We start from the raw sequence: 15,527 nt of genomic DNA, 5'->3' as shown, positions 1-15,527 counted from the left end.
TAGATATATATATATATATATATATATATATATATATATATATATATATATATAAACTTTTTATTAATTATATCATTATGTTGTCATTTAATTAATTTAAAATTAATTAAACAAAAATTTTAAAATTTTTTAATAATTTTGTACTTAATTAATATATATTTCAATTTCTTCTTTTATTAGGAAATTCATGTAATTTGTTTCATTTTTTTATAACTAAATCATAAATGTATAAGAATTTCTATAGTTAATAATATAAATTCTTCAAATTTTTTTATAATTTATAAATACATGTAATTTTTTTCCTATGCTAACAAAAAATATATAATAAATTTGATATAAAAATAATATATTTTAAATAGTAAGAATTTCATAAAATTAAAAAAAGAAAACTAGAAAAAAAACTCTACAATATTATGAACTTAATGCAATTTTCATACATTATATTATCCATGAAAAATTATGTATAAAAAATTTAAATTATGAGTTTATATAATATATAAAATAATGTGCAACGGAAGTAAAAAAGAAAACTAGTTGATATAAATATATTTCACTTATTTTGAAAATTAAGCCTCCATTTATTTCAAGGAAAATTTTCGCATTTTCTAACATTTGAGGTATTTAAAAATTTAAATTAACAAAAAATATTTTCTTGATCAAAAAGAAAATTAAGTCATTTTAAGGAAAATAGCTTCTTATTTTTAAAAGTGAATGTTATGTTTTATTTTTTAAATTTTAATAATTTTATTAAAATACAAAAACATGTATATATACATGATATAAATGCATATCACTAATTTAACATTATAAATAAATAATAAAAATATTTTTAAAAAAAATATTTTTTAGAAAATATTTTCTATGACAAATATTTTTCATAAATAGGTTATTTTTCGCGAATAAACAGAGTTTAAGTTTAAGATTATTTACCCAATTAAAACATGAAGTATTATTTAAAAATATTATAAATAATACTTCATGATTTTTATAATTAGTCAAACAAAAAAAAACCTAAAATTATCTTCTCAAAAGGGATGATGGAAAATTTTGCAATAAAAAAAAATTCTTTTGACGAGATTTTACTGGAAAATATTTTTTTTATATGTGAGTATTATCACAATAATTTTAAAAAATAATTTTAAAATTACATTTTTGTGAGAAATCTTTTGGTGCATTATATAAATGTTTGTGTCAACTTAAAAAAAAAAAAGAAAAAACTGTTAGTTTTTATGTAATTAAATGCTACAAATATATTGTTGACTATGACAAAATTAGTTATAATTGAGTAGCATTAAAATTTTATATTTATTAATTATTAATTAATTAATACAAAAGTAAATTTTATTTTCTAATTATTTAAGTAATATTAGTTTTTTAATTATATTAAAGTTATTTTTATCAATTCATAAATAATAAATCATTATTTTTTACATTTTAATGACATTATAAATCTTTGAAAACAATAAGATATTCTTATATTTTTTTATTTTTATATAATTAATAACTTTTTATAATCAAATATTTTTATATTATTAACGAAGTTAAGGTAGATTTTCATTAGGAAAAAAGACTTCTATTCAATTTTGTCTTCTATATTCTTTTTTCAACTTTTTTTGAATTTTTTAGTTTATTTTATTTTTGTAATATTGTAAATAATTTAAAAAGTAAGGGTATTTTTTGATAGTTCACCCCCTCATTTGTATTTTTATATATATTAATTTTTTTTTTGTAATTGTGTGATGCACATTATTATTCCTGTTTAGTTTCTTATATATAAATTTCTGTTAACTTTTTATATATAATATAATATTATCATAGTATTATAAATATTATATTTAATTATTTAAATTAAAATATTAATTTTAATGTTATTTTAATCAATTATATAGATAAAAATATTTATTAATTTAAAATTATTATATTTTTATATCACCCTACATGTATAAAGGTTATGTGCTATATATACTAATAACATAATTATAAACTTAAATGTAATATAATAAAAAGTATAATAATAAGTTTTAAAAATATAAATGGTGAAGATGTTTAACAATTAAAATAAATTAATAAAAAATTACAAGTTAGTTTATTGAAATAAATTTATTTAAATTTGGTTATTTTACTTTTTTTTAGGTTAGATTTGTCTATATTATCTTTTTATAATTTAACATAATATTAATTTGCATAATGAAATTGCATAGCTCGATTAATTAATGTAAAAGAAATTTATTTTTAAAATTAGAAAATATAATAGTTTTAAAATATTCTTTGTAGTTTAGAACATTATCATTATAAAATTTTTATTCTTATTATATTGATATTTCAAAATTTTATATTGTGATATTGTTTAATAAAAATAATTTTAAAAGCTAATCAACATATTATTTAATAATTTTAGATTAAAATATAAATATAATTTAATTATACATTTTTAAATAATTCATATTAATTTTGTAATTATTACTCTTAAGTAGTCAATTTTTTTTTCATGTAAATATAAGTAGGTTTCCTTACAACCTTATGGTCAAAATTAGTAACCTAATTAAGATTGACTAATAAATTAAAAATAGAAAATATGTTCATGAGGATGAGGATATTAAAAAATTAAAATTAATATACATTTAAACTAAATAGGAATTAGAAAATTAAAATCTCAAATAATTACATGTAAAATAAATTTTTTATGTAAAAATGATATTAATCATCTCAAATATTATATTCAACTCAACTCAAATCAACTAAACTTTTATCCCAAAAATTTGGGGTCGGCTGTATGGATTCGCTTTCTCCAATCTCAAATATTATACTATGTATCAATATTAAACATAAAAAAGAAAAAATCAATCTATCTTAACATATGTTTAAATATCATTGACTTTGCAAGAATATTAATATAATTTGATATTAGCAATAGAATCCTAGTGATTACATTCATATGAAACTACCATCATAAGAATGATTCTTGTAATATATAAAAACTTAAAAAATTTAAAGACTTATAAATAAATTTTACCTATTAAATAAAAAAGACATAAAATTATAGTGAAAAAAGAAAAAAAAAATCACATTATCAATAGTAGTTAATTAAGTTTGCCTTATCAATTTTAGTAAAAAAATTCTAATTATATCAATTTAATCATAAACATTTCCAAATGTTTTTAATTTTAACAATAAATTTAATTATAAAGAATTAACTCATCAATTGGTAAAAATAATTCAAAATGTTTCATTTATTATCAATTTTAATTATTCCTTTTACTTTTATTAATATATTCAATAATTTTAGTATTTTTATTAATTTTAACAAACTTTATGTTGATAAAAAAATAATAAATAAATAATATATCTACTATTTAATAAATTTTGTCATATATTTATGTTTATATCAATATAATTTCTAATTGTTAACTATCCAACTTAAAAATTTGATGAGATGACTATTTTACAATTAAATTTATAACTTTTAACCTTGATTAAATTTTAAGGAAATTCACTTATCAACTCAACTAAAAAAATGCTAATAGAATAAAATTTAGATTTCAATACAAAATTAATTTAACCAATCAAATTAATTTTTTTTAAATAATAAGAATATTTTATAATATTTTTTAGCCAATTAAAATAGAGAGTCCTATTTTATCATTACATGTGCAAAAATTAATATTTTTTTTGTTAAAATTGATTATATTTTTGTTTACAATATAATTATTTTTAATTTATTTAGTAATTATTTATTTACTAATACTTCAATTATATTTGATTTTATTTTCTTTTGTAAAATATATCTTAATTTGATAATAATTATTGTTGAATAAATTATTAAAATTTAATTTTATTATAACATATATAAAATCAATTAAAAATAAATTAACAATAAAAGGTAATGGAAATATTTAAACACAAAAGCTGCGAAAAATATATGAATTCTTGAAGTTTTTATTCCTTCTTTTTTTATTCTTAAGTTTTAATTATTTAAAAAGTATTTAAAAATTTAATAGAAAAATATTTTGAAAATTAATTTTTGTTATTTAAAAATATGAAAAAATTATTTTTAAGTTCAACATTAATTAAAATTGACATTTCATAGAAATCCACATATATTTAAGTAAAAATGCACTAAAATCTCATACATAAAATATACTCAATGATTTCTCTAGTTTAGGAGTTCTGGCATAAAGTAATACATATATACGCTACTAGGTGCCAACAAAAATTTTATGAATTTTTAACTCTAAATATTAAATTGTCCTTATTTGTATACACAATGGAGTTAGACATCTAAAGAATTTTTGTGCCTAATATACGTAAAACCACAAAAATTAACCCATCCTATTATAAAATTTATACAATCAACTTAGTATATTTGACTTGCAAATATATAATAAAAATAACAACAAAAAGACACCAAGTAAAAATTTAATATATACACCATGAAGTTATCAATTATATGAGACACCAAGTAATTATGGCATTCTTTCGCAATGAATTGCTTGGAGTAAATTAACTCCAAGTAGTAATTTTAAGAAAATCATTAGTGGTCGTACTCATAAAAAGAAAAAAAATATATAGCATGACTTATTGCCATCAAACAATTATCTTCCACAAGGAAGGAAATTGCCTTTATAGAAGTGAAAAGCCTGTTGCTATTTCTATGATAAACATTTGAATTTCCAAACTAAAGCACTAATCACGTTATTTTTAACTGTAACTTACCTCACTTGATAAACATGCACTGTAACTTGCATTTATAGCTATTATCACCAAATAATTTACCTTAATTATTGTATGAATCTTAGAGTATCTATTATAGATGAAATTGGATAGTAAAAAAAAATTAAAAGTTAAATACAAGTAGAACTAAGAAATTTAAATTTATATAAATTCTAAACTTAATTATAATGGTAAATAATATAATTAAATATTCATAAAATTTCATTAAAAATTTAGTGTTAATGTGGATAAATATATTATCTAACTAATAGATAATTTGTAATTAAAAATTTACATTTATAACACTTTCAATTTCAGAAAATAAATTAGATATTTATTTTTTTAAACATAAAACTTATGATTTTTTAAAAAAAATAAATTTCGATTTCTTAATTAATTATTTTCATAAAATTAATAATTTTTTTAACGAATTCTTTTTAGAAAACATGAATTTTTATTTTAATATAATTAACTTCTTTTTATAAAATTTTATTTTGAATTAAGTACAATGATTATAATACCATCATGATTTGTGAACAAGTGTACAGGGCTAATATTAATAGGATTTCTCGCATATATGAAATTCCTTTAGAATAAAATTTTAGGATTAAAATTTAAATTTATATATTTTATATATTGTAATAAAGTAATAAATTTTAATAATTAATTAAAAACCAGCCTTTATATATGTATATATCTATAAACATAAAACTTAAATTTTTTTTTTTAAATAACATGAATTTATTATTTTTTTAGTTTATTATTTTTTATAAGATTATTATGATTTTTTTTAACTTTCACGTGAATTGTTTTTTAGAAAATATGAATTTTTATTTTAATAAACTCTTTCTTATAAAATTTTATTTTGAATTAAGTAGAAATTAAATACATATAGATTAGGAATTTTAAATTTATAATAACTTTAAAAATAATTTAAATAATAAAAATTATATAATTTAATAATATAAATAACAAAGAGAATTTTGGGCAAACCCAAAGTTCCCCCTAACCTTTCCTACATTTATATATTACTAGTTATTTTTTAAATATGCATTATATATTTTCTATACTTGTTGTATATATCGTAATTTAATATTATTATATATAATTTTTTTTTATGAAATACCATTTTTATAATATATTAATTATTATTATGATAATATAATAATTTTTATTTTTACTATTTATATGTTGTATTTGCACTTATTATTTTTAGATTAAGTTAATGAAAATGAAAGTATATAATTATAAGTGTTTTATAAATATATAAATTTAACTATTTATTATTTTGTTCGTTCATATATTTTCATGTTAAATTACTTTAAAAATAAAATGCATGAGTTTATTAAGACTAATTAATTTTTAGCATTATATAATTTTCTATAAAATATATATAATTAGCATGAAAAATATAAACTTTTTTAATACTATTTAAGATTTTATACATATAATAGTAAAATAAATTCAATTTAATATAGTTTCATATAATGTTGAATTTCTTATAATGTTGAATTTCTAGTTATTTTTTATTTAGTTGTTTAATTTTATTTAATAAAATCATCTATGGACACTCATATGAATAAGTATGAATATTATTGATTTTTATTTGATATAAAATATTTCACATAGTTTTATATTTTCTTATGATATGAAGAAAAACTATAAAAATAAGATTGATAAGTATATTAATATTAATAAAGTATCTATAAATAATAAATTAATAATTTTCTTTTTATATAAAAAATAAAAAATAAATGTTAATAGAAAAAAAATGCTGACATTAATGTATTATTATTTTTAATTGGAATAATTATATTAAAAAAATGTATAAACGATTATCCGATTTATAATAAAATACTTTATCAAACTAACTTATAACATATTTTTAAATTAAATTTTTTTTATATTTGTTTAAAAGTAAACATCAAATTTTAATAAAGAAAATTTTTGAATTAAAATAAATAAAAAATATATAATAAATGATGTAGTACTTATATTTATATGAAAATTAGACTATTTTTAAATTAAAATAACAAATTAAGTTTATATTTGAATATAAATTTTTTTAATTGAAATAATAATCCTATATTCAAAGTATAATTCCTAATTCTTTTTAAAGTATTCCCTATTTGTTATGCTAGAATAAGATTATAGTACTAAAAAAATTAAAAAATCATTAGTTTTTTTTTATATGTACAAACATTAGCATTTTTAAAATTTTTAATAATGTATCATTTTGAAATAAAAAAAAAATCAGTATTATAAATTTCAATCATTCTATTAATTATATTAATTTTATAATTAAACTCAAGACTAACATATTATGTTAATTATTAATTTTTAAATAATATATTTTTCTATTTAATTTTTCTCACATATATAATTTATTTTATATGCTTTTTATGTAATTATATATTATTTAAAAATTTTATATTCATATAATTTTATTATATATTACATACTAATTAAATATTTATAAAGCTTATAAATGTAGTCGTATTTACATAGGATTTATAAATTCAATTTTAGTTAAAACTAACTTATATATTAATGCAATAATTAAGATTTTTAGGAAATATATCTATAATTAAAAAATATAAATTTATTTTATATGAAATATTTTTGAAATGAACTTATAAGAAATTAAATTAAAAGAAAACTTCAAAAAATTAATAACATAATTCATATATTGAGCTGGCAAAAATTAATTTATTTTCTTATTCATTTATGTAAATTTAAATATAATTGTATTAAATATTTTTATGTAAATAATTATAAGATACAGATAAAAATATATTAAGATTTATTAAAAAAAAGTGATTTAGATAAATAAATAATTTATTATTTTTTGTAAATAATATAAATCATAAGGATACTTTTATAAAATTTTATTTTAAATTATATTATAATAAAAATTCAATTAAGTAGAACTGAAATATAAGTAGGATTAAGAATTTTATATTTATATAAATAATTAAAATTTAAATTTTAATAATTTGAAATTTATATAAATTGTAAAATTAAATTAAATAATAAAAAATATAATTATAAATATTATAAATAATAAAGGGCAATTTAGAAAAAGCCAATGTTTCTCCCCCTCACATGTTTGTATATTATATAGATATAAATTATAATATTAAAAAAAATTTAATTCTTCAAGAATATAATTAAACTACCAATTTAAACAGAAATACAAAATGTCAACGTTAAAATAAAATAACACTAATAATTTTATAAAAAAATATTTTCAAATTTCTTTAAAATTACAATATTAAAATAAAATTATTATTATTATTATTATTATTATTATTATTATTATTATTATTATTATTATTATTATTATTATTATTATTTTGGAAATCCAGGGTATTCCAAGATGTCAACATAAAATTTCGAAAATATCTATTTTCACGGTGTGAATTGATTAAGGAAGATAAATTGCACTAACCATTTTTAAACTTAACATATTGTTTATATTTCATTTTTATACTTAAACTTTAATTTATTAAAAAAAAAATCGATTTGTTCAATACAATTATTTTATTTTATTTATTAATATAATTATTAACTATATATATATATATATATATATATTATTTATTAATTTTTATTATTACCAAATAAAATCTGTAAAATTATTTTATTTAACGGTGGTAGCTGAAAATTTCACTAAAAATAAATTACGTATGATTATCAACTACACAATATGCATTACATCGGCAAATCAAACAGCGCAAATCACACTGAATGTTTGGAGCTGGATGTGATGTGGGTAAAACAGCTCTGAATTGCATTCAACATTGTCCACTTTATAATTTGAACAATTATACTGATGAATTTGTGAAGAGGTTGTGAATTCGAGACTCTTTGTACTTCATAATGTTTAATTTCATCATTGTATTTACCGAAGAAGTTTAATTTAATTTATTTTTAAATTTTATTTAAATTAATTTAAAATTTTTAATTTAAGCTTACTTATTTTAAAAAAATAAAATTTATAAGCTAAATTTCTTAATTTAAATAAAAAATAAAAAATTTAATTTTTTAATTTTGTGATTAAAATTTTTAATTTTTTGATTTAAATTCAAAAATTAAAAAATATAAATTTTTTAAATTTGAGCTTAAATTATAATTTATAGGCTAAATTTAATAAAAAATTAAAAATTGACTAAGACCTTATACAAATCATTTTATTTGTAAATAAATTTAATGATATAATTTATTTATAAATGAATTGCTTTGTTTGTTATATTTTATATTAAATATAAAATTTATTTCAAATGAAATGAATTTTATATTTGAAATAAATAAAATAAAGTAAAATGATATATAATAAGTTGATAGTTTTATTCATTGAAATATATATGATTTTAAGTTCAAAATTTATTTGTAAATTTAATAAATTTTGCTAAAATTTGATTTAGTTATAATAAATTTCATGAAATTAATTATTAAAAATTTTAAATAAATTTTCATTTAAATCAAATACTGAAATTTTAATTTTATCATAAACTAGTCATCTATTGTGTTGTGCGGTTATTATTTAAATTATTTATATTTAATTTTTATTTAATTAAATTAAGTAAACTTCAATTGAATAAATTATTTATTTTCTCTATATATATTGATACAAAATTTAATTATTATTTAAATTTATGTACTAATATATTTAGTAGTATTTGCTTTAAACAGAAATAATCAACCAAATTAAAATAAAAATAGGAGAAATCCTGAAAATAAAGATTTTTAAATATAGAATTGTAATTTTTAGTTCAATTAATAATTAATAAAAAAATCTTTTAACATACTTATAGTGCAAAATAACGAAAATGTATTAAGTAAAAAACTAATGATTAAAGATTAAGTATCTCTAAATATAATTTACTCATATACCTAATAAATTATTTTTAATAATTGTAAATTTAATATTTTAAAAGGAGCTCTTAATATATTAATTTTTTTGCTCTTAATTATAGTAACAATCCTAGTGAAACTTAAATTCATAATTAAAATAAAATTGAAATAAAATTTTCAAATTAAGATAAGAGAAAATTATTAAGTTAATATTATCTAATGCTAATAAATAATTTTATAATTATAAAAAATTAAATTAAAATTTTAAACTTAATTAAGTGAAGATTATTAAGTTAAGCATTATCTAATATATATAATTATATTTGTAATTAGAAAAAGAATTAAAAAGAAATTTTTAAATAAAATTATTATTTTTAATTATGCCAAGTGTTAATTGATGGTAAACATAAGTGTTAAATTTTGATTAATAATTTTTTGATATATATATATATATATATATATATATATATATATATATATTACATTAATGTCTATTATTATAAACATAGATATATTTTTAAAAGAAACAAAAATTTAGAAGTTTATATGTGGCATGTATATCTTCAAGTGGTAAAATCATGTGGTATTTGTCGGACTTTTTTATACAATATTTATTTTATATTATCTTAATGCACATTTTATATATATATTTACATATATTAAAAAATGTCACAATTTAAAAACTTTTAAAATATGCAATAAATAACATTTTTATTCATATTAATTATATCTTATATCATGCATTTTTTTTTAATTATATTAAGTATCAAATAATGGTAGATACAAGTATCAAATTTTGGTTAATAGTTTTTTTTAATTTATAATTTTTAATCTTATTAATTATATCTTATGTTATCTATAAAATAAATTATTAATTTCTTTTATTATATATATATATATAAACTGAATTTATATTTATATTTATATTAAATATATTTCATTTTATCTTATATTTTGAATCTAAATAATTATAAATTTTAAAAAAATTATTAAACTACGCATTATATAATACCAATAATTAAATTTATAATTAAAAAATAATTAAAATAAAATTTTAAATAAAATATATTAATTATAAAAAAAAATTGTCCACAATAACATTCAACAAACGTAATTTTAAGTCAAATAAAAGGAAGTGTTTGCAATTGCTAAAAATTTGCGTAACATTTTCTAAAAATATAATTAAAATGTCACTTTTTTATTTTATTGCAATATTTGCAAAAATCATTGCTTTAAAAATATTACTAAAAATTATTTTTATTGCAGTGATTATTAATTATATATTTATATTTGTTTACATTAATGTCAATTATGAATGCAAATTTATTTTTTTTAAAAAATTAAAATTTTAAAATTTATATGTGATATGTATATATTCATGTGTTAAGAATTATAAAGTGTTCATATTTTATTTTTAGTTAAGCTTTTGTGTTGGACATTTTTTTATGCATGCTCTACTTGACATTATATTTTGGCCAATTGGATAAAAAATACCAAATATTTATATTAATTTACATTTATATCTATAATTTTTAATTTTTAGTTAAAATAGTTATACCTTTAAAATTTGTTACGGTTGTATCTAATGGAGTAAAATTAAATTAAAAAATAATAATAAATTACAATATAGTACCAAATGTTTTATTTGATTAACAAATAAAAGTTTTGAATATAATTATAATTTAATATAAATATTTAGCATTTATAGTCTATTGATTAAATTATGTTTTATATTTATTTTTAATTAAAAGTTTATAAAAAAATATTTTTATCAATTTCAATTAACGTAATTATCTTTTGAATCAAGTCAAATAAATTTATGTATATGAATATAAAATATAAAATTAAATTTATATATTTTTAGAAAGTAATTTTAAAAAGAATATATAATTAAAAAGAATATATTTCACATAAATTATAAAATCAATTAAATAAAATATATATTTTATACATAATTTACTTTAATTAATATGTATATTTTATATAATAAATGCAATAATTCATCATCAATTGGTTTTGGATATAAAGTTTTTGCACTGATTTTTTTTCTTGCTCTTTCTTTTTTTCTCGTGAAGAGGTGTAGAACGTTGAATATTATTGCAAAGATTTTTTTTTCCCCTTTGAATTAGAAGTTAAACTCATTATTGGTGAGTTTTTCAAAGAATTAGTGAGTAATTATTGAAAAAAAAAAAGCCACATATAAACCTAATTTATTATGCGGATCAAAATATATAATATATAATATTTATATAAATTTTTCACATTATAAATTTTATAAAAATACAAAAGTAAAATATACGAGTTATTCACAAATTTTCATAATCTTATTTTTTAATAAAATTGTAGAATCACCTGTGTGTGTATATGCATTGAGTTTTTTTTTTTTATTTCTCATCAATTAAAATTTGATCTTATTAATGGATTTTTCAAAAATTTAATAAAAATTAATAAAAAATTTTGTGTTTAAACTGGTTTATCATGAAATATAACACACATTAAATAAAATATACATATTAATTAAAGTAAATTATACATAAAATATAAATTTTACTTAATAGACGCTACTATTTATGTAGGATATATTATTTTTAATTATATATTATTTTTAAAATTATTTTGTAAAAATATTTGAATTTCTTTTTACAGATATATAAATTTGTTTGCCTTGATTCAAAAGACAATTATATAAATTAAAATCAATTAAAATATTTTTTAGTATAAAGTTTCAATTAAAAATAAATATATAATAAAATTTATTTTTAAATATGAAGATTAATCAATGGATTAAAAATGTCAAACGTTTATATTAAATTATAATTATATCCAGAATATTTATTTGTTTATCAAATAAAACTTTTGATACTATATTATAATTTACTATTAATTTTTTTAATTTAATTTTACTCCACTGGATACAATTGTGACAAATCTTAAAGGTGTAACTATTTCAACCAAAATAAATGTTATAAATATAAATGTGAATTGACATAAACTTTTGACATTTTTTTGTCTAATTAGGCTTATATTTTATATATATTTGTATATATTAAAAAATTATCGCAATTTGAATACTTTTAAAATATGTTAAGAATATAATTTTTATTTATATTAATTATGTGAAGTATATAATTTTTATTTATATTAATTATATCTTATATGTATATCTATAAAATAAATTATTAATTTTTGTATAAAATATTTAACACATATATATGATTGAAATAAATTGAAATTATATTTATATTAAATATATTCTGTTCATTTTATCTTACACTTAAATTTAAATAATTATATATTTTAAGATAAAATTATTAAGATATGCGTTATCTAATACCAATAGTTAATTTTATAATTAGAAAAATTAAAATAAAATTAATAAACTGAAATTATATTTATATTAAATATATCCCTTTCATTTTATTTTATATTTCATATCTAAACAATTATATATTTAATATAAAATTATTAAGATAAGCTTATCTAATACCAATAATAAAATTTACAACTGGTAAAAAATACATTAAAATGAAATATTTTAAAATATGTAATAAATTTAATTTTACTTATATTAATTATACTTATGTATATATTTTGTAACACACCTCACCCGACTACAGTGTAGCCGAGCAAAGTGTGCTACATTCGGTGTCGGAACACCCTATCTTATCTTACTTTATTACTTTAATAATTTGATCTCGTTATATTTTAATATCAATTATTTTTAAACGAAGAAACCATCAGATTTTCCCCTATTTTATTATCAGTTGACGTACTTTACTATTCACCTACTTGAAATTTTCAATAATATTTTACAATAATGATCTCATCAATTATTCTCATAATTCATATCTCATTCATATATCTCAATTTCATATTCATTTCCATGCATTTCCATTCATGCACAATTTGTATATATAAATTCTCAAGTTTCATTAATTTACATGATTTACAGACTGATTACATAAATTTATAATTTACATGATCTACAAATTAATTACAGTTTTATAATCTATATTTCAACATAAGAAATATTTATACTATACAAAATACATAAAATGACTAATGTGAGCCCTATCTACATGCATTTTTAAAGAGGTGACTACCTTGAGCTCTTCTGCAGATCTGGACTCCAAAAATCCCAGTCAACTGTCCACTGGGTTTTAGCTTCAGTACCTGCGCGAGTAAACAAATCCATCGCGCTAAGCATTGCTGCTTAGTGGTGCAATAATATAACAAGAAATAATACATACAAATAAAAATGATTGGAGCATATTTTCTATACTCAAGAATTTTACTGGATTTATATGAAATTTGCCATACAGTATATTTTTCGTCATTTACGTTGCTCTCTAGAATCTCTTTTGTCATAAGTTTATAATAATCATTTATATAATGTAAAAATAAATCTAAATATTTAGTTTATGTTTATTTTATTATGGAGGATGCATTCCTTATTTTGCTAGTTTTTCATTTACTTTCTTCTTCTTTTCTATGTGTTGTGGATCATTTCATAATAATTAAATTCTTAATACTAGTTTAATACTTTTCGGATTTTTCTCAGTGATTTATTTAGTTTCTAATATTTTTAATTGCTAATATTCTTAACTTATTTCAATAAATTATTCTGCCCAGGTAACCTATGACAGACTGACTAAACTGGATAACGGTTCATTGACACTGGACACCGCGGTGTCTCGGGCTGTCATACCATGGGACGCAAAACGTCAACCACGTATGCAATCAGTATGGCTAAAAAGCCATGATAACATCAATATGGCTAAAAGCCATGATAACATATAATTGGCATAAAGCCATGAATACCGACAAAAAGCCTTTCGGAGTACTGCTAAAACAATACCATATTGGCAGGCCAATTTATCCAATCTGACACACGTGTTTAGGCAATACATGGGCACATAGTCCCATTAAGAGTTTATATGTTTCATCATTTCATTATATTTTTCGTTTATATTTTTATAACATTCTAATTTTGTTTATAATGGAAACATAATTTCCAAATTCACATTTCTAGGTAATTTATGCATTCATCGTAATATCCATACTAATTACAATTCACATTCATTTAATCTCATGTACCATTCACATTCAAAACATCTTTCCTTTCTCTCTTGATGGGAACCTAAATCCCAAATGACACTTTTATCACATTTATACATTCAACAATCTATTCATGTAAAGTACATCTCATACTTCAAGTTGTATTGCTAATGTATTATGAATTCCATTGGTGTTGGGAGTATAAGTCTCAATTACCTATTCTCAAGATTTTTTTTTTTTGGTATTCATTAAGTCATTCAAATTCACCAATTACTATTTCTATTCCAAGTAATCCATGAACATTTCATGGATTCCAAATTTATGGACTTAATTTCCCCTTAACAATATAGTTCTTACACTTTGTGTCTTTGTATTACTATTCACATTACTATTCACTCAAATTGTTGACTTTTTAATATATAATAAATTTATTGAACCTAAGTTCTCCAAGATACCACATTTTGCATTTTATTTTTGTTGGTATTGATTTCCAATACCATTTCAAAGCTTATCTTATGTTATTCAAAATTTTCAGATTTCATATCCTATTCCATTGGTCATTTGTACACTAGGAATTTGATAAAATTATCTTCATAAAAGTTGTTTCTTATTGTGTCTAGTTACATTTCTTTTTTTGAATCACTCCATTTTGAGTTTTGTAGCTCAAGTTATGGCCATTTTACCATAACTGGCCGGATTGACCTGTATCCAGAATTTCTGGGCAATTTTGGTTCTGCCAGATTTGGTGACCTAAGTTTGGTTGGCAATTTGACTAGGTTATGGTCAGAATTTGGATTATATTCTCTACGAAAGTTGTAGGTCTATGTCTCATATTTCTGCTGGTAAAATTTCAGGTCAATTGGACTTGCCTACACTGAGTTTTGACCATTTGAACAAACACT

This window comes from Hevea brasiliensis, chromosome 1, assembly GCF_030052815.1.
Source record: "Hevea brasiliensis isolate MT/VB/25A 57/8 chromosome 1, ASM3005281v1, whole genome shotgun sequence".
NCBI classification, from domain to species: Eukaryota; Viridiplantae; Streptophyta; class Magnoliopsida; order Malpighiales; family Euphorbiaceae; genus Hevea; species Hevea brasiliensis.
The sequence above is the reverse complement of the archived record's forward strand: the minus strand, read 5'-3'. Positions refer to the sequence as shown.